Source organism: Peromyscus californicus, unplaced genomic scaffold (genome assembly GCF_007827085.1).
Source record: "Peromyscus californicus insignis strain IS unplaced genomic scaffold, ASM782708v3 Scaffold_13__1_contigs__length_99412109, whole genome shotgun sequence".
Lineage (NCBI taxonomy): Eukaryota > Metazoa > Chordata > Mammalia > Rodentia > Cricetidae > Peromyscus > Peromyscus californicus.
Window position 1 is genome coordinate 4,778,647 of NW_026294424.1, and position 21,400 is coordinate 4,800,046.

The 21,400-nt window shown below is 40.3% G+C and overlaps 1 protein-coding gene across 7 annotated transcripts in view; it reads left to right on the top strand.

The window, feature by feature from the left end:
* The window catches only part of Poln (DNA polymerase nu), a 152,314-nt gene that overhangs the window by 67,090 nt on the left and 63,824 nt on the right, over nt 1-21,400 (top strand). The gene's annotated exons all lie outside the window — the stretch shown is intronic.

Consider the following 21,400-nt stretch of genomic DNA (forward strand, 5'->3'; position numbering starts at 1 on the left):
TTTCAAAAAAACGAAGTAGATGGCTCCTGAGGAATGCCACCTAAGGTTGTTTTCTGGTGTTCACATGCACACACCCGTACCAACATGTGTATATACACACAGATTTGTTACTAATTTCTCATGGAAAAGTTCTTCAAGCATAGAAAAGAAATACAGTCTAACAAATATCACTTTTATTCAAGTCAGAAAGTCACCTTTCTTTTTTTTTCTTTCTACTAAACATGTGTTCATAAAATACTACTCTTTTCTACAATTTTATTTTTAACATCTCTTACTATTATATATCAATCTGAGTCCACTTATATTTAAATACTTGAATTACATATGTGACTAATAACAAATATAAACTAAATAATATTTATAATTAGAAATGTTTGACATAAAATAATGTGGAAGTTTAAAGAATAAGAAAATGGGGGCTCGAGAGATGGCTCAGAGGTTAAGAGCACTGATTGCTCTTCCAGAGGTCCTGAGTTCAATTCACAGCAACCACATGGTGGGTCACAACCATCTGTAATGAGATCTGGTGCCCTCTTCTGGCCTGCAGGGACACATGCAGGCAGAACACTGTATACAAAATAAATAAATAAATAAATCTTAAAAAAAAAAAAAAAAAGAAGATGTAAGTCATCTTTTCCTATCTGTTCTTCCCATTAGTCCCTGATTAGTAGCTAGAGCTTTACCAGGTGTATTAGTCAGGGTTCTCTAGAGCAGTGGTTCTCAACCTTCCTAATGCTGCGACCCCCAACCATAAAATTATTTTTGTTGCTACTTCATAACTGTGATTTTGCTACTGTTATGAATTTTAATATAAATACCTGTGTTTTCTGATAGTTTTAGGCCACCCCTGTGAATGGGTCATTCAGCCTGCAACTCACAGGTTGAGAACCACTGCTCTACAGGAACAGAACTGATAGGATGACTCTATATATAGATATAGAAAGATTCATTAGAGTGACCTACAGGCTCTAGTCCAGCTATCTACAAACAGAAAGCCCAAGAATCCAGTAGTTGTTCAGTACAGGAAGCTGAATGTCTCTACTGACCTTCACAATATGAAGAAGTAGGCATTAATGCCAATGGAGGAATGGACTTGCCAGCAAGAGTAAGAGCAAGCAGGCAAAGAGTAAGCTTCCTTCTTCCATGTCCTTTATATAGACTGCCACCAGAAGGTGTGACCCAGATTAAAGGTATATCTTCCCACCCCAAAAGATTCAGATTAAAAGTGGGTATTCCTACTTCCAGTGACTTAATTAAGGAAAATAAATCCCTCGCAGGTGTACCCAGCCACTTGGGTTTTAGTTAATTGCAGATGTAGTCAAGTTGACAACCAAGACTAGCCATCATACTAGGCATCTATCTATCTATCTATCTATCTATCTATCTATCTATCTATCTATCTATCTATCTATCTATTTCTATATCTATCTATCTATCTATATCTATATGTATATATATATATTATATCCAGTGACATAGGCAGAAGAGGCACCAGCTGACCTAACTCAGGTGACTGTGCAAGGAGGAGAAAGAGGCCAGCTTGGTGTGTTCCCTTGGGCACAGGGAGCCTGCTCTGGTACTATAAACTCTTGGGTCGGTTGTCTTTCAGGCCTCTCACACTTGCTCTAGGAGGTGATCATGAGGACATCTACCTTTCAGAGCCCTTCTGTAGTATAGATCCACCTGGGTACACTACTACAGGTTCAGGCCCTCTTTGAGTGTCTCTGGCAGATTTCTTTCTCTGTTTCTTGCTTTTTTCTATCAGCATCTGCTTGTTACAGTCCTGTAGCAGGCTTTCTTTTGGGCCACCAACCAGCTCCCAAATAAAGACACTGAGACTTACTATTAGTTATGAATGCTTGGCCTTATCTTATGCTCTTCCCACTAGCTCTTATAACTTAAATTAACCTATTTCTCTTTACAGCTACACTTTGCCTTGTGGCTTTTTACCTTTCTTTCATCCTGTATGTCCTACTCTGTATCTGGCCCTGGGTGTCTCCCTCTCTTTCTCTCTTCCTTCTCCTCCTCCTCTCTCTCCTCCTCCTCTTCCTTCTTCCTCTCTCTCTTTCACTCTCTCTCTGACCTAGATTCCTCCTCCTATTTATTCTTTCTGCCTACCAGCCCTGCCTATCCCTCTAGTGCCTAGCTATTGGCTGTTCAGCTTTTTACTAGACCAATCAGGTGCCTTAGGCAGGCAGAGCAATACATCTTTATATTGTTAAACAAATGTAACACACCTTTTACATAGTTAAAGTAATATTCCACAATACAGTCCCATTTCACTTGGGTTGTGCAGATACCTGTGAGAGTGAATCATAAACAGGTGGCTCTCTCTGAGCTTCATGAGCTCAGGCCCCACTGCAAAGAGCATTCTGAGCATGTGTCCTTTCAAAGAATATTCAATTTTTTTCTTTGACAGCTTTGTCATATTGTCTTCGAACTTTGTTTAGCCCTCATCTCTGCTGTGAGCCATGTACATTGGTACTCCCCACTCTCCCCAGGCTGTAGTTCCTGATTAGTTATGTCTTCAGATCTTCTCAGACAGATTTTTCTCTGACCAAGATTAATTGAATGTTTGCCCCTGTTGTCCCATAATATTAGTATTTTCATGTTTACACATAAAACTTGAGTCCAGCTGTATATTATTTAGCCAGATATTATTACCATAAGATGTCTGGAGTTTGAATTACAGTTTTCCTTTAACTGAGCAAAATTCAGTTGATTAACCATGAGCTTTGCACATGCTAGATGTGAGCTCTACCACTGGGCTTCATTCTGATTTCTGACAAATATTTTTAGACTTACTTATTTTATTATTTTATGTGTATTATGTACCATGTGTGTGCCTGGTACCTGCAGAGGGCGTTTGGATACCCTAGAACTAGAGTTACAGACCATTGTGTGCTGCCATGTGGGTGCTGGGCATCAAACTTGAGACTTCTGAAAGAGCACCAAGTGCTCTTTAAAAAAATTTTTTTTTGTTTATTTCAAGACAGGGTCTCACTATGTAGCTCTGGCTATCCTGGAATTCACCATGTAGACTAGGCTGGCCTCAAACAGAGATCCATCTACTCTATACCTGGCTTTATGATATTTTTATTTTTTGAAATATAATATGATTATATCATTTTCCCTGCTTCCCTTTCCTCCTTCCCACATGTCCCTCCATGTAGCTGCTCTTGCTCCCTCTCAAATTCATTGCCTCGTTTTCTTTGTTACATATTTTCTCTAAATCTGTAACTATAACCTGCTCATTCTGTATAATGTTACTTGGTATTGAATAACCATTTCTGGAGCTCTTCCCTGGGGAAGACCATTTCTCCTGCTCTCAGCATTCCTTAGTTGCCTGTAGTTCTTTGTCTAGTAGAGGGTCCCGTGTGATTTCTTCCTTCCACGTTAGCATGCCTATTGGTGTTGTCATTGTTTAGAACCTGTTTAGGCAGCTATATTGATAAGACTTCATGGGTGGAGATTCTCTGACTTTCCTAGGAGACACAATCTCACAACAAACTTCCTGTTCCTCTGACTCTTCTGCCCCCTCTTCTGAAATGATCTCTGAGTCTTAGGTGCAGGAATTGTGTTGTATATGTAACTATTGGATCTAGGCACCACACGATCTCTTATTCTCTGTGTTTTGACCAGTTCATGGTTTTCTGTAATGGTCTCTGTAGTTAGAGATTTTGCTGGTTTAGTAAAGTGGCAGTGATAGGTTCTCCTCCAGGATCCAGCTCAGGTCCTCTGAGTTATATAACTCAGTACATGGTGTCTTCAGCAATATCAACTTACCTTCCACCTCTGGGAGTCAACTAAGGGCAACAGCATTAGCCTATGGCTTCTCATGGTTGGTCTGGAGCTTTAGTTTGATAGTGTATGGCTCTTAAGGGAAGCGTTGTCAGCCCAAATGGGAAAATTTAATTTGAAAAAAAAATATATATATATATGTATATGTATATATGTATATATATGGGCATACCCAGACTTAGATGTATTATTTGTAATTTTAGGTACATAGATAATAGATAACTTTTTAAAAAACATCCTTACTGTTATTTTACCCTCCTTCTTCCTTTTGTATTTAATTCTTTCCTTAATCATAGCTCCCCGTTTTTCACATTTCCCCCTTCAAATCACTTGTACTCTATTATTCCCCTGTTCTGCTGCTCCCCCTGCCATGGCCCCCTTTTCTTTTCCTGGCTTCTGCAGTTACTCCAGTTTATACACTCACATCTGAAGTCTGGGAGCTAAATCCACAGATGAGAGAGAACATGTGACATTTGTCATTTTGATTCTCAGTTGCCTCGCACAATATTATCTTTTCTAGTTCCATCCATTTATCTGCAAAGTTCATTATTTCAATTTTCTTTACAGCTGAATAATATTTCCTTGTGTATATGTATCAGTCACATTTTTTATTATCTATTCATCAGGTGAAGGGCATTTAGGTTGTATCTATTTCCTAGTTATTGTGAATAGAGCAGCATTGAACATGGCTGAGCAAGCATCTGTGGAGTGGGATGTCGAGTCCTTTGGACATATGCCAAGAAATAGTATAGCTGAGTCATATGGCAGATTAATTTTAGCTTTTTGAGGGTTCTCCACATTGATTTCTAGAAGTTGGACCAGTTTGCAATCCCACCAACAGTGAATGAAGGTTCTCTTCCCCTCTGTCCTCTTCAGCATCTGTTCTCCGTTGTTTTGTTGCTCTTTGCCATTCTGACTTTGAGAAAGTCAACAACTGCTCTTAACCGCTGAGCTAACTTTCCAGTCACTGATTAATATTTTTAAAGATCATTTGTAACTGCAGTATTTGCAGAAAACTGTCTTTTTTTCACATGCACCCTCCCAAGAGAAAGTCCCTGCCACCAGCTGGTCACTTCCACCTGTTTCTGTGTTACTCTGCTTCTAGTGACAGAAAGTGTAACGTGCTTTCTTTTGTTGGTTTCCCTGCACCTTTTTCTATATTTTGACATTTCAGTGAAACAATAATAGGTTTCACTGAAATGAAATAATTATAAAATAATTAATAATAAAAATTAATAATTATAAAAACATTGATTTAATTGATTATGCTAAAGTTTCATCAGGGTAGGTAAAGTAATCACATTGGCACATTTTTTTTACCATAGCTGCTTAAGTCTCTGTTAGAAAATACTGCCAGGCCAGGAGTTGGTGGCGCATAACTTTAATCCCAGCACTCCAGAGGCAGAAGCAGGTGAATCTGAGTTTGAGGCCAGCCTGGTCTACAGAGTGAGTTCCAGGACAGCCAGGGCTACACAACACAGTGAGACCATATCTTGAAACATCCCACCCCCAAAAAAGAAAGACAGAAAATATCCCCAGGCATGGTAGCACACACCTTTAATCCCAGCACTAAGGAGGTAGAGACAGGCAAATATTTATGAATTTGAGGCCAGCCAGGTCTACGTAGTGAGGGCATGTCTCTAAAGAGAGAGGGGGAGGGGAGGAGGAAGGGAGAGAAGAAAAGAGAAAAGACCAACGTTTGTATCCTCCTGGTGCTACATCTTTGGGTTGTTTTTTCTCTCCATATGACTTGAGACTTTCCTATTTCTGTGCTAGGGCATTTGGGGCTATTTACTAGACATTTTGAATATTATGTTTTGAAAGTTTGAGTCTTATTTTTAAAATCCACTAAGATGTTGATACTTTTGTTTCAGTGGGCAGTTAGTTGGCCTGGTCAGGCTCAGGCTACAAGTTCTAATGGCTGTGAAGCCACTGTATGTTGTTTCTGGGCCTTCAAACCAGCAACCTAGCAATCCCTTTTCTTGGTCTTCTAACCAGAAACCTGAGGCTTTAATAATCTGAAGCTACTGCACTCTCTCTGCCACTAACCATGTGTTGAGTATAAAATGTGGGTACTGAGGGAGACAAATGATCAACTTGGTGTCTGATAGAGTTTCAGATTCTGGTCTGCTTCTCCAGTCTATGTCTGGCTCTAATTTATCAGCATCTTCAGAATGCTGCCCTGTGCATTCTGTCTGGTGTTCATAGCTGTATTCAGTGGAATGTACTCATTAGATCTTACCAAGAGCAAAAATGCCACCTTTACTTTTTCATTTTTAACAGCTTTATTGAGACAAAATTGATATACCAGAAACTTCCTGTGTTACTAACAATTTGATGAATTGTGATGTGATGTATACATTCAACTATGAAACTACCCCCACAACCAAATTAGTGGACATATCTATCACCTGAACCATCCTTGTGACCCTTTATAATGTCTTCCCTCAACTTGTATGCGTGTCCCAGTTTTGTCACTCTGGATCACTTACATTTCCAGAAAGTTTATGTTGATGGAGTCACATAGTGTTTACTTTTTTGTCTGACTTCTTTGGCAGAGTTATTATTTTGAGATTCATGCATGTTGGTCTGTGTTTCAATACTTTCTTTCTTTCTTTCTCTTCCTTCCTTCCTTCCTTCCTTCCTTCCTTCCTTCCTTCCTTCCTTCCTTCCTTCCTTCCTTCCTTTTTTTTGATCTTTTGAGACAGGGTTTCTCTGTGTAACAGCTCTGGCTGTCCTGGATCTCGCTCTGTAGACCAGGCTAGCCTCAAACTCACAGAGATCCACCTGCCTCTGCCTCCCAAGTGCTAGGATTAAAGTCCTGCACCACCAACCCCGGCTAATACTTCCTTTTTTTTTTTTATTGCTGAGCAGTATTCCATTCAATCTGTGTATCATAGTTTGTTTATGAATTCCTTTATTGACCCATGTAGGATTGTTTCCTGTTTGGGATATAAGTATGCATATTTTTGCATGTTCTTTATGTATATATGTATAATACTTATATAATAATACAATAATAGCTGGGTCATACACTAGGTATATATGTGCTGCTTTGCTCTTTTTTTTCTTTCCTTTCTTTTTGAGAGACGGTATCACCTTGTCTTAGCTGGTCTATGTAGATCAGGCTTGATTCTAGCTCACAGAGATTTCTCTTGCCTCTGTCTCCTGAGTTCTGGGATTAAAGCATGCGGCTACTTGGGTGTGCTTCAGCAGGTATTTACTGCCATAGCTCCTCAATGGGGGAGGGGAGGTTCATGTGCCCCTGCCCCATTCATGCCAGAATGTTGATGGGTTCAGAGCTTGTGTAGGTCTTGTACAAGTAACAATAGCTGCCGAGTTCATGAGTGCAGTAGCTATGTCATATTCAGAAGACAGTGTTTCATAGTACTCCTCCTTGTCCTCCCATCTTTTACCTTCTTTCCTCACTTTCTTCTGTGATGTTCCCTTACCCTAAAAGAGAGGTTGTATAGATGTTACAGTTAGGGTAAGCACTCAGCAGTCACTTATTCTCAGCACTTTGACCAGTTATGAGTCTCTGCAGTAACTGCTGCTCACTGTAAAAAAGAAGCTTCTCTGATGAAGGTTGTCAACAGCACTAATCTTTGGGTGTAAACTAAAAAATATTTAGATGACAATATGTCCATTTAGTGAAACAGTAGTAGGTTCCTCTGTGACCTGTCACCTACCTAAAGCCCAGGGGCCTTTGATCAGATTTATAGGACTAAACATGCCTTTCTAAGTCTCAACAGAACCTCCTGGCAGATTCAAAATGACTGTAAGTCAGGAGCAAAAATTCTGAGGAGTAGTACATTATCTCTAAAGGGCTAATTATTGCTCCTTCCTTTTTAGTATGGCTTAAGATGAATACACCTTCCTGGGGGTGGTTCGTTGGCCAAGTGGTTGACCCCAACTAGATTGATTTACAGGAGGAGTCAATGCATATTTCCATATAGAAATGGATTCCATTCTTTCCTGTGCTATTCCCTTCTAGAGAGATGATAACTCTAAAATTATTTAGGAGATGGAGTATTGATATAACCCATTTCTACCATGAAAGTCTAAAGGTCTAGCTCCAAAGCTGTTCACCAGAGGGATTGTTGTCTGGCCAGAGTGAAACTCCTTTTTTGAGAAAGAAAATTATTTTTATGTGCATGGTTTTGCCTGCCTGTATGTCTGTGTACCACATGCATGCAGTTGCCTGTGGAAGCCAGAAGAGGGTGTCAGATCCACTGAGACTGGAGTTACAGACAATTTTAAGCTACTATGTGGGTCTGGAGATCAAACCCCTGTCCTCAGGAAGAAGAGCTGATACTACTGTTAACTGTGAGCCAGCTCTCTAACCACTGAAACTTCTTTAAACATATAGTTAATATATAATGCATGTATTTCTAAATTAGTTTACAAAGTAGAAGGTTCTCATAAGGCTTTTCATGTCTTTAACTGCCCCCCTCCCCTATTTCTCCATCTTCATCTCCACTTAAACTCATTATTTCCCTCGTCTACTTTCATATCACTTATGTTCTGTGTGTCCAACCTTATGGCCTCTTCCCCCGTCATGGACCTTTTCTATCTTTCTGACCTCTACAGACACTCCACATTAAACACACAAATCTAAAAACTTGAAGCTAGAATCTATATGTGAGGCAGATCATATGAAATTTGTCTAGGCCTGGGTTACCTCATTTCATATATGTCCAATTCCATCCATTTCCTGTGAACTTAATAATTTCATTTTTTTCACACTGAGTATTCTCACTTTTTAAAGATCCACCTTCTTTCTTGTCTTTTATATTCGGCCACTTGACTTTGTCTCATAGCTCATTGAGACCCATCTTTTGCCTTTTCCTTGAATTTATTTTCTGTTTCAGTTTGAATAGTATGTTTGCTTTATATCACCATAACAAAATGCCTGGCATAAACAACTTAAAAAGAGAAAAGATTTATTTTGACTCATAATTTCAGAGGATGATAGATGTCCTGGCAGTTTGATGTCAACTTGACACATAGAGTCATCTAGGAAGAGGAACTCTCAACTGAGAAAATGCTTCCATAAAATTGGGCTATAAGCAAAGCTGTAGTGTATTTTCTTAATTAATGATAGATGTGGAAGGGCCCAGTTCACTGTGGGTGGTGCCATCATTGGGCAGATAGTTCTGAGGTGTATAAGAAAGCTGTCTATTGGTTGGGGATTTAGCTCAGTGGTAGAGCACTTGCCAAGCAAGCGCAAGGCCCTGGGTTCGGTCCTCAGCTCTGAAAAAAGAAAGAAAGAAAGAAAGAAAGCTGTCTAAGCAAGCCAGTAAGCAGCACTCCCCTATGGCCTCTGCTCCAGTTTCCTGCCTTGAGTTTCTGCCCTGACTTCCTTGACAATGGACTGTGATGTGGAAGTGTAAACAGAATTAATCCTTTCTTCCCCAAGTTGCTTTTGGTCATGGAGTTTTATCACAGCAATAGAAACCCTAGCAAAGACAATTGACATGAATGGGTAATAGATCTTTTTAGAGTTTTTTTTTCCCCCTGGGATGAGATATTTTTAATAGTTCATCTCTTTCTGATTTTGCTTTCATGGGTTGTCTGGACAATCCAAAAAAATGTTCCAACTAAAGCTAATTATTTTTTTACCCTTGAGGAAAGACTTTTTAAAATATTCTTCTAAAGGTCTATGAATTCCAAGCTTTTCATAAATAGCTGCTATAAACATGTACAATTTCTGATTCTGTGTGGCAACTGAACCTTGTTCTCTAGTCCTTTGGATGGCTGTCTGCAGGTGATGGTACTTTCTTCACATGTGTGCAAGGATCAGTTCTCTGTTGAATACTTAGCTGTGTGGTGGGCTCAAAAAGTGATGATTTTTAATTATCTGACTTTTTTCATTGTGGGAACCAATTTTCTTTCAATTGTATATGTCCTAAGTGGGAGTGAAAACTCCCAGCTAGTACATTTTAATCTCTCTACAGTTCTGTCTTACATTCTTCTTCATTGAAATGGTTTGTCAGTCCTTCTTCACTCTGTCAGAATCAGTCTTCTGTCATTCGGTTTTTCCTGGTCATGGTGTGTATGGCACTGGGTTTTCTGAAGCCTGAGTACTTGTTTTTCTCTTGCTAGTCATAAATTCCATGTGAATAGAAGCCTTTTCAGCCTACTTCTCCGTTTATGGAATGTATTACCTGCTCTTGTTGCTCTGGCTTGGGGTCATCACTAGGATTTCAGTGTGATAAAAACAAGGCCATGTCTCTTTCTTACTTGAAGCAGGAGCCATGAAGTCTTTAGTTTTCATCTAAATTCTTCTTTTCCCTCAACTCAGGCCTCAGGGCTCAGACCTTTTGGTCCCTTTTTGTAAGTCCTGTTCAGAACCACTATTTTCTCCACAAAGGCCTTCTCATGGGAGGAGCTGAGGACCTTTGCTCTCACTGTGCTTGCCAGGAGCCACATTATTCCATCCAATACCTCTTATCACACATGGCTTAGATGTCCCGTCTAGTGTTTCTACATCATCAGGCCAGTTTTTGTCCATGTCCTTATTTCACTGCCGTGTTACTCGTGATGCTGGCTCAGAATTGACCAATGGTACAAAATTCGAATTTTCTGACCTTTCACATTGTGTTTGTCTTTAGTGTCTTGCGTTCTTGGTTTTCTTCTGGTTTTTTGAAAGGCTACAGCTGAATTAATTGGAAATATTAACATCCAGGTATTATTAATTGGATTTTTGCTTTCATTGCTTTGTGAGTACTTTTTCTTCCCTAATGTTCTTTACTTTTATGACTGTCTTCAGCATCCTGCTGGCGTATTTATACAGCATTTTAGTACCTGGCTCGGTCATTATGGAATCACCCTTCATATGTCTTATGGTTCCTTTGCATTCCAGCCACTGTTCCTGTTACCTCATCACTTCTCTGCCCCTGAACCATGAACATGTCCTCCAGACCAGTCTTCTTTCCCAGTCAGTGATTCTGTTTCCACTCAAGAGACCTGACCTCAGGAAGCCATGTTTCATGTTCCCATCCCAGTTATCTGGTCCCTTTTTTCCTACACACAAGGAACGAAGTCTGGTATAGTTAAGTATGTCACTCATTCAGTTTAAGAGCTTAAATGTCACTTGGTGACACTGAAATCCCATTTATCTTTTCTCAGATCTCTTCTTCCCAAGTCAGTGTCCTTTTATATCCCAAATGCAATGTTTATTGTCCCATATACATTTCCCTAAATAGTAGTGTGCTGGTTAAACACACTAGTAATAACCTCAGAGTACCCAAAATGCATCAGTGTCACATTAAGGAAAATAAATCAAAGCATTTCCCTTGGAGTGATTTTATTAAGAGCAAACCCAGATTTGTATTCTCTACTTCTCTCCCTGTATCTTCTGTCATCTCTCTGTAACATATTGTTTCTGGCCTATCTGTAATCTGTCTACTTTATGAGTCTGAATCTCTGCCTGCCTGAATGTTGTCTTGTCTTCTCTGTCCCTGTCTTTGTTCTTGTGTGTATCCCTCGAAAAGGGCTTTGCTTTGTATTTACTGAACAGCAGAGAAAGAACCACATGGAGAAGGAATGAGGGATACTTTACAGAAATCTTTAACAAAGTTTTATAAGGGATGAAACATTACTGACCCCGGCTGACCACAATTGACACCCATAACAAACAGTACTGCAAACAGACTTATCAACTTATATTCATGTCACTTCTAACATTTATGGTGGATAGTTGCTTTAAAAGGTTGTATTAATCATATTTGCTGTTTTAACATGTATTACTGTATTAGAGTTCTCTAGAGGAACAGAACTTACAGAATGAGTGTGTGTGTGTGTGTGTGTGTGTGTGTGTGTGCGCGCATGTGATTTATTAGAATGGCTTCCAGGCTGTGGTCCAGCTAGTCCAACAGTGACTGGCTACCAACAGAAGGTCCAAAAACTCAGTAATTGTTCATTCCATGAAGCTGAATGTCTCAGCTGGTCTTCAGTATATTCCAGAATCCCAAAGAAGTGGGTTCTAATGCCAGTGAAGGAATGGACTTGCTAGTGAGAACAAGCAGGCAAAGAGAGTAAGCTTCCTCCTTTCATGTCCTTTATATAGGCTAACACCAGAAGGTGTGGCCAAGATTAAAGGTGGATCTTCCCACCTCAAAAGAGCTGTATTAAAGGTGTATCTCCTGTCTCAAAGATCTGGATTAGAAGTGGGTCTTCCCACTTCAAATTATTTAATTAAGAAAAGAATCCCTTACAAATGTTCCTAGCCATTTGGATTTTAGTTAATTCCAGATGTAGTTAAGTTGACAACCAAGAATAACAATCACCATTACCATAATCTATATACACTTACTCATTACTCATGGGTCAGTGGCATGGAAGAATATATAACTTAAGATGTCAGATATGAGCTGGATGGTAGTGGCGCACACCTTTAATCCCAGCACTTGAGAGGCAGAGGCAGGCAGATCTCTGAGTTCGAGGCCAGCCTGATCTACATAGTGAGTTCTAGGACAGCCAAGGCTACACAGAAAAACCCTGTCTTGAAAACAAAACAAAAAAAGATGTCAGCTATGCATTAGCTTAAGTTGTATGAATTGATTACATTAACAATCCAAGGCAAATAAGATTAGTTGTTACATTATTCTCTTAAAGGTGGGTTAAGCCAACAGGCTGAGTACTTAGTAAGATGCCAGTTTAAAGTCCTAAGTGACCCCAGGGTGTACTATTAACTTTGACTATGAAGTCCAGCAAAAGTTAGAATCTCTTTTAATGTAAGAGATATTTTCATAATAGTGTATCGCCACATGAAAGGTGAGGCATTTGTTCTGATACTTTAAACTTTTTTTGGGGGGGGGTGTTTTCGAGACAGAGTTTCTCTGTGTAGTTTTGGTGCCTGACCTGGATCTCGCTCTGTAGACCAGGCTGGCCTCGAGCTCATAAGATCTGCCTGGCTCTGCCTCCCGAGTACTGGGATAAAAGGCGTGTGCCACCGTCGCCTGGCTTGATACTTTAAACTTCATGTGAATAGTAGCTGATAATACTTATCCTCATACCACTAGCTGTTTTCTTTTAGCATTGTTTTTAAGGTTTATCCTTAACAGAAGCAGCTCTAGTTCATTCTTCTTGGTTGCTATACTGTATATCATTATACAAATACAATAGATTATTTCCAGATTTTCACTATTTAAAACAGTGTTGAGGGGTTAGGAAGATAACTCAGTAGGTAAAGTGCTTGCAAGGATAGAAACTCTATCCCCAGACTCAGGTGTGATGATATATGCTTGTAATTCCAACAATGGGAGGTGGAGATAGGTGGAGGCTGGCTGACCAAGCCAGTCTAGGCTACTTGATAATTCCAGGCCAGTGAGATATCTTCTCTCTCTCAAAAAGTAAATTGAGTAAATTAAATAAAAACATAGACAGCACCTAAAGAACATCACCCAAGGTTACCCTCTGGCCTCTACACTCACACACACATGCACCTGCACACACACAGATAGATAGATAGATAGATAGATAGATAGATAGATAGATAGATAGATAGATGAATTAAATAAATACAGTGCTGAGTGGGAAAGGTAGTGTTTTAGTGAATATTCTTTAACCTGTGCAAAGGTTTTCTCACCATCGTTGCCCGACTGTTGCTGGGTGTGTTAATGAACAAGTTTCCTAGTGTCTAAATGGTGTCCCAGCTCACTCTCATATACAATGTGGACAGGGTCTCAAACTCATAAGCTCAAATGATCCTTCCTCCCCATCCTCCCATGAAGCTGGGTATACCACAATATGCCATTACCACAATGGCAAGTGTATACCACAATACCCGACTTGCTTATGTCATTTAAGAAACCTCTCCTTGCATGGCAATTATAAAGATGTTCAAATTCTGCATTTTGCAATATGTCTTTAATCCCACTAAAACCTATTTTTGTACATGTGTGAGGTAGAGATTTGATTATTTTCCATTTGGATAGCTGCTTGCTATAACTATTGCTATCTTGAGAACTAAGTTTGTAATCCTTCTTCAAACAAGAGTGCTGGTATGCATGGCCTGATTCTAGGCTCTCAGTTCTATACTGTTGGTGTATTGGTCTCTTCTGACTCTTGACTTGGTACAGTCTTATAGATGGATGTTTGCTGCCCCGACCACCCACTCCCCATCATGGTAGCCGCTTCCAAATTACCACACAGAGACTTAATATTATTTGTAAATGCTCAGCTGATAGCTCAGGCTTTATTTATCTAAATTAACCCATTTTTATTAATCCATGTTTTGCCACATGGCTCATGACTTTACCTGTCCTCTAGCACATCTTGCTTCTTGGGTAGCTCACTGGCATCTCTCCTGGCTCTGGCCTCCTTCCTCCCATCATTCTCAGTTTGACTTTCCCACCTAACTTCCTGCCCAGCTACCTGCCTATCAGCTTTTATTAGCCAATGAGAGTAATACATATCTATAGTGTAGACAAGGATTGTTCCACAGTCTCATTGAAGACTTTATCCCTGTCCTTCCTCCATACATCCCTGACTCAGTATTCTTGTCCTTCCTCCATACATCCCTGACTCAGCATTCTTGTCCTTCCTCCAGTTGTCACTTTCACACTCAGCATTTTAGCCCCAGAAATGAGCATCATTGTCTGTCAGATATCACAAATGTCACTGAAGAGAAGAGAAGAGTTAGGTACTTGGGTCTTAAATTGAAGGTGCTAGGTATTGCTGATGTCTCATTGTAGGGAAGCTTTTTTTTCTTTTCTTTTTTTATTAAGAAATTTTCTGTTCATTTTATATACCAACCACAGATCCCCTCCCTCCTCTCACCACACCCCCAGTCTTCCCTCCCATCCCACCCCCTATTTCCCACCTCCTTCAATGCAAGGCCTCCCATGGGCAGTCAGTAGAGCCTGATACACTCAGTTGAGGCAGGTTCAAGCTCCTCCCTCTGGACCAAGGCTGCTCGAGGTGTCTCACCATAGGCAGTGGGCTCCAAAAAGTCTACTCATGCCTTAGGGAAGGGTCCTGATCCCACTGCCAGGGGGCCCCTTAAGCAGATCAAGCCTATGCAGAGGGCTTAGTCCAGTCTCATGCAGGCCCCACAGCTATTGGTCCATAGTTCATCAGTTCCCACTAGTTTGGTTTGGTTGTCTGTACATTTCCCCATCGTGATCTTGATGCCCCTTGCTCATAGAATGGTAGGCAAGCATTTTTATGGAAGAATGTTTAGTACTTGCTCTTACAGCGCATATGCATTATTAAAGAAGCTTCCAGCAGTTGATGTCTTACACCAGTGTTAGTTATTTGGAGGTGAATGCAGGAAGAGCTAGCATTTTTCACTGTAGCTCCCACATGGCAGGATTCTCATAATGAACTGAATGAATTCTAGTTCAAAGTCCTAAGAATATTTTTGACAGCTAATATATATTTTATAGAAGACCCTTTTACAATTTTAAGAAAATATTTTTTCAAAACAATATAGTTAAAATGCTTAATGTTTTGACAAAAGGTATTATGTCCCTCTGGGCAGTTTAATCACCACTTGAAAATCTGAACATGACCGTTTTCATCTGAGGGACATTTGGATTCTTTCCAGTTTTCAGCTGTTACAAATAAATCTGTTAGAAACATCAATATTCAGGTTTTCATGTTAGCTTACATCTCCATTTCTTTGAGATAAGTGCCTATGACTGCAATTGTTGGATCAAGTGTTTTTAAATATATGCCTGAACACTATATGTTGATATTCTAAATGATTTTTTGTGTGTATATTCATGAAGGATATTGATCTGTGTCTGGTTTTGGTATCAGGGAAATACTAGTGTTATAAAATGAATTGGGAAGTAGTCTTTCCTCTTATATTTCTGGACAATATTGTGTGAAAGTATAACTCTCTAAATATTTGGTAGACTCCTTTGATGAAATAACCTTGGCCTAGGGTCAATATCCTGTTACAGATTGTCTTACACACACACACACACACACACACACACACACACACACACACACACATTCTTTTAAAACAGGATCTCACTATGCAGTCCTGGCTGCCCTGGAAGTCACTATGTAAACCAGGATGACCTCAAACTTAGAGAGATCTACCTGCCTCTGCCTCCTGAGGCGAGCAGCACTAGACAGTTGTGAGCTGACATGTGGGTGCTGAGAATTGAACCTGGGTCCTCTGGAAGAGCAGCCAGTGCTCTTAACCACTAAGCTATCACTCCAGCCCCTCTTGTTATCCATTTCATAGTGTTTTTGTTCAGGTTGTGATAAGCACATGTGTATTGTTAACAGCATTCTCTGCATTTTCTGCGTACTAATCTGCCTTCAATATTAATCTTTTCGTTCTTCTCTTTTTTTCTTTGTTAGTCTAGTGAGAATTTTGATAATTTTAGTGATCTTTTCAAATAACCAAGTATTTGGTCCGTTGATTTCTCCCACCATTTTCAGTTGGTTGGTCTCTGTTCCTTATTATTCCTACTCTTCTGCTTGATTTGGGTTTATTTTTCTCTCCTTCTAGTTTATTATTATTATTATTATTATTATTATTATTATTAGATTATTGCTTAAGACTTTCTTTTCCCTTTTCTCTATATCTAATTTGTTTTAGTGCTGTGAACTTCCCTCTTAGTGCTGCTATAGCTACATTAAACACAATTTGATACATTATATTTTGTCAAAGAAAAAAATGGATGAAGCAGAACTTAACAAACCAGGAAGACTTTATCCAAGTTTACTGCAATAGGACAGGGAAGCTGAACTCAGCTCTAAATACAGCAGGGGTGGCTAGGGACTTCGCACATACAGCAGGGGGAGGGGGTCAGTGCATGGAAAATTACAGAGAGGAGCTTGGCTAGGTGTCTAGGTGGGAGGATCCTAACTAAATTCAGCCACAAATCTTTTCTTTGGTGTTGGTGTTGACGAGAGAAAAGGCTGTTTGTCTCAAAGTTTTCTGTCTTCCAAGGTTGCAAGTAACAGTAGTCTTTTGTTAGAATTTTTTGTTTGTTTATTAGTTTTGTTTTTGTCTGTAGCTATTGGCTTCCCTAGCACCCAGTTTGAGACACATTAGGCATAGAAAAATTGTGGACCTCACTTCTAATTCTATGAACTTTGTAGTCCCTGACCATTCTGCTTTCTATCTAGCTTTCAGAGTTCTTTTTCTTTCCTGTATCATAGTGCCCAGGATTTTAGTTGTGCCTAATGACAGTAACAGGGAAAATATGTTTACGCCACTTTCCTGGAAACAGAAGCAGCTTTGACTGAACAAAATACTTCATAGCACAAAGATGGTTTTGAAATACTATCTGATATGTATTCATTCCTGCCCTCTTGCTTTTCAGAGGCTGCCAGCCATTGGGGCTGAGGCTTCTGTCTCTCCACAGAGAGAGGAGATACCGTTGAGAATAAATGAGTCCTGCTCAGTTCTGGCTCTCAATTAGAACTTGAGAGAGAGAGTACAGCAGAAAGAAGAATATCAGGCACTAGAGACTTAGGAGGGCTTTAATCTGTATTTTAAGTTGAATTTCAGAAGTTCACCCGCAGCACCCAGACTCAGCCTGGCATTTGTCAATTTAACATACTAAGGACACACTGGAATCTGCAGGACCCGCTTTTGGGAAGGAGACAAGCAGCTCCTCTGAACTTGGGACAGGTGCTGAGAGGGAAGTGACCATGGAGTTTAGAGTTGAGCTGGGTGGCAGAGGGAAGGAGAGCTCTGAAAAGGTCCTAGCCCTGCCCCTGTGTGTTAGAATCCAGTGAGAGGGGAACAGCCAGAGGAGAACATACAACCTGCTGTCTGTGGGGTTTGGAACTGTCTCCCAACCCCTAAGATTAGAGGAGCAGTCTTTCCAGCAGCATCAAGTTAACACACAGTGTGCGTTTGCAGGTGAGGCCTGTAGTTGTTCTTCTGCACAGTCTCCATGAGATCAATAAGCTCCTGGGTCCTGTATGCCTCTAGTGTAGAAATGACGGCCTCTACATCTTCCACTTCAATCTGCACCCTGGAAGGGAGCTGTGACGAGTGCAGTCTAAGGCTGGCTCCAAGAGGAAAGCATAGCTGAGTTTCAGAACACAGCGGTGTCACCAAGGTTAAATGCAGGGCCAGGATAGCAGACAGGGACATCATACACTGGCTGCAGTGAGCTCACAGGATGTAATCCTGTTGTAGACACTTCATCCAGAGAAGCAGACAAGTGCAGGTAGCCGAGGTAGAAAGCAGCAAAGCTAGCAAGATGAGGGTAGTCCCAAGCTGGTAGCATGGGACCTTCCTGCTAGTGTCATGGAGTTATATGAATTCTCCCACCATCCACCATCACTGATATCACTTTGGGAAGGAGCACAAGTAGAGGGAGAATGGTGGGGTGGGGTGGGGTGGGGTGAAACTACACTGAGTGATGCTTTTCCCAAAACCCTAATCTGAATTTAAAGTGCTGCTGATCTATGCATTCATTCAGCTGAATTAACACAAACCTAAACTCAAGTTAATCTACACAGTTAAGGATATTTCTCAGCCTACCTGTGTCAGATGTCTTAGGAAGGGCTAACTTCAGGCAAAATCTAACCATAGGAGCAGGCCCAGCAGATTCTTTCCCCATTCCTCACTGTCACTACCTACATGGCCCTAGCAGATCTTGGAAGCAGTTGCTCAATTTCTCTCCAGTATGAAGGAAAAATATCTCTGTGACTCTTCCGTTAAAGTCTGAGGAAGAGTATTCTGCAGCTACCCTCAACAAACAACTTTGTCTGTACCCAATTGATGGAGACTCTTTTACTGTACGTGTGTGGAAGGGTATAACTCCATGTGTACAAGTGCTCATGTCCCTGTGCATGTGAAGGTTCAAGGCTGACACCAGGAATCTTCCTCATTCTTCCACCTCATTCTGTGAGGCAAGGTCTTTTACTCAGACTCAGAGCTCATTGATGAGGCTAGTTAGCCTCCTTAGACAGCTTGCTGTGGGATCCCCTGTCTCAGCTTTCTGAGCTGAAATACAGATGGGCCAACATGACCACCCAGCATTTATGTGGGTTCTAATCACAGGAATTCTAAGAATTCAAATTCCAGTTTTCATGCTTGCATGGCAAGCCCTTTTAGCCACTGAGCCATCTCCCCAGCAGTTGTAGACAAATTTAAATGTTTTTAACTTTGTGAGATCTGCTCTCTCCTTCCACCTTTACATGGGTTCCAGGAATCAAAGTTGGGTTATCAAGCTTATGTAGCACATGCTTTAACCACTGAGCCATCTGGCCAGCCCACCAGTAGCCGAAATGTTTTTAATTTTTCAATGAAATTAAAATTAAAAATTTAATGAAAAATCCTGCTGCTTCTGAAGTTTGGCAGTAAAGTCTGAACCTTAATAATAATGTGTTAGTATTAGTTTATTAATTGAAATGTACATTTCCTTCATCCTAGTCATCACTGTCAAAATACGTGTGATAATTGATTTCAAGGAGGAAAGATTTACTTTTAAAATGTTACTAGATTTCTTTATAGGTATATGCACATGCCATAGCACATTGGTTCTCTTCTTCTGTCATGTAGCTCTAGGAGATGGGGCTCAGGTTATCAGACTTGGTGGAAAACACCTTTATTGGCTGAGCCAATGTATAAGCCCAAGTTCAGCAGGTTCATACAGACCAAATATCGTATCATCCAGCCATCAAACTCCAAAGTCTATCAAATTTACTTGAAAATGTATGTCTATACAAAATCCTTGCATAAATAAATATGATGGCAAATTTATTAATTATTGCTAAAACATGGAAGCAACCAAGATTTCCTTCAATGGATTAATAAGCTATGATGTATCCCTTCAGAGAAATATTTTTCAGTGATAAAAAGGAACAGTCTTTAAACCATAAAAAGACATGAATGAGGAACTGGCTCAGTGGTAAAGAGCACTTGCTGTTCTTGCAGAAGACCCAGGTTCGGTTCCCAGCACCCACAATGGTGACTCACAATTATGCATAACTATGTGTAACTTGGGAATCTGACAATCTTTTCCAACCTCCACTGGCACATACAGACAGGCAAAACACCCATACACATAGACTAAAATAAGAAATCTTAAAATTAAAAAAATGATTGAATCAGTTGTGCTGACAGGTGCCTGTATCTCTAGCATTTGGGAGACAAAGATAGAAAGATGGAGAGTTGAAGCCAACCTGGCTGCATATGGAGACCCGCCTGGATAGAAAATACCTAAGTTCATAGCAGTGATGAGTCCTGTTGGTGGAGAGTTGATGTGATGTGGTGAGGACATGGTCTTTCTCCAGAAAACTCATTAACTGTGGGAACCCACCCTGTAGATAACACAGGTCATAGACTAGAGACCTAGGCAGAATAAAAGAGGGGAAATGACTGAAAAACAGCCAAGTGTTGGCACCCCCCTTTTCTCAGCTTCCTGGCCAACCATGCTGGAAACTGTTGAGCTCCAACATGCCCTTGCCAACATGTCATGATGCAATGAACCCTCTGAGATTGGGAACCAAAATAAATCTTTTCTCCTATAATTTTTTTTAGGTTTTGTGGTCACAGTGACACAGAAGTAACTAACACAGTGTGATTGCCTTAACTGTGGACTCTGCTTAGTGACCTACTTTCCATGTGTATAGTATAGACAAGAAGAAAATTCAAGAGCGATTTTATAAAGAGAGGCCTAGAATACTGCCTCATTCAGTGTGGAGATCAGTGCCAACAGCAAGGTCCTGTGGACAGCCTGTGTCCTGACACCACAGGGCAAGGATGACATCTCACTTCTATGACAATCTTCCTAAGAACACAATTCCACTGCTACCATGAAGAAAATACTAGACAATCCCAACCTTTTAGAGGGTAGGGTTTCCTACCTAACCAGCCCTCCTCAAAATTGTAAAACATGATGAGAAACTGACAGCCAGGAGGACCCTAAGGAGACATGATGACTTATTGTCATATATGAAAGAGATTGTGTTTTAAAAATGCAGTGAGAACAAAGCACAGAGCTTAGAGGATGGTAATGCCCCCAGTCAGTTTAGTTGTGGCAAACTTCAAGATGCTCACTGGGTGAAACTGGATGGGGACATGCAGCAACTCTTCTGTCTTTCCAACTTTGCTCTAAAAACAAAACGTTTATTTTTCTTTAAAAGCCACTCCACCCAATAGACAATTCCATGGATGTTTCTGGTCTTTATAAACAAAAAAAAATTACATGTTTTTAGGAGTTGATTTATTTAGTTTTACTAGCTTTGCTCTGTAGACATATTGGGGACACTTCATAGAAATAATTCTGGTTGAAATGCTGTTTCTTGTTCAGCGATTTTATATTCCTCTAGCGTTGATGGTAGGGCACAGCATTTCTCGGGCTTGTGCTCGTAGCTGACACTGTTGTGACTGCTCCTGTCAGCTCTAAAGGCACTGATTACTGACTGAAGTCCTCTGCTAAAGTGGATCCCTCACTCCCATTCATGCCTCAACAAGTCATATCGGACAGAGTATCCATTGCCAGGTATCAAAAAGAAGGTGCCGCTCAAGTCATCCTACTAGCTGTCAGCAGTAGTGGAAGAGGGAAAGCTAAAGTCTTGTCTTCCAGGAAAGAAAAGAAGTTCCTTCTCAGGATAACAATCTTCCATATGACCAAAGGACAAGATGTATATTTTAACTTTT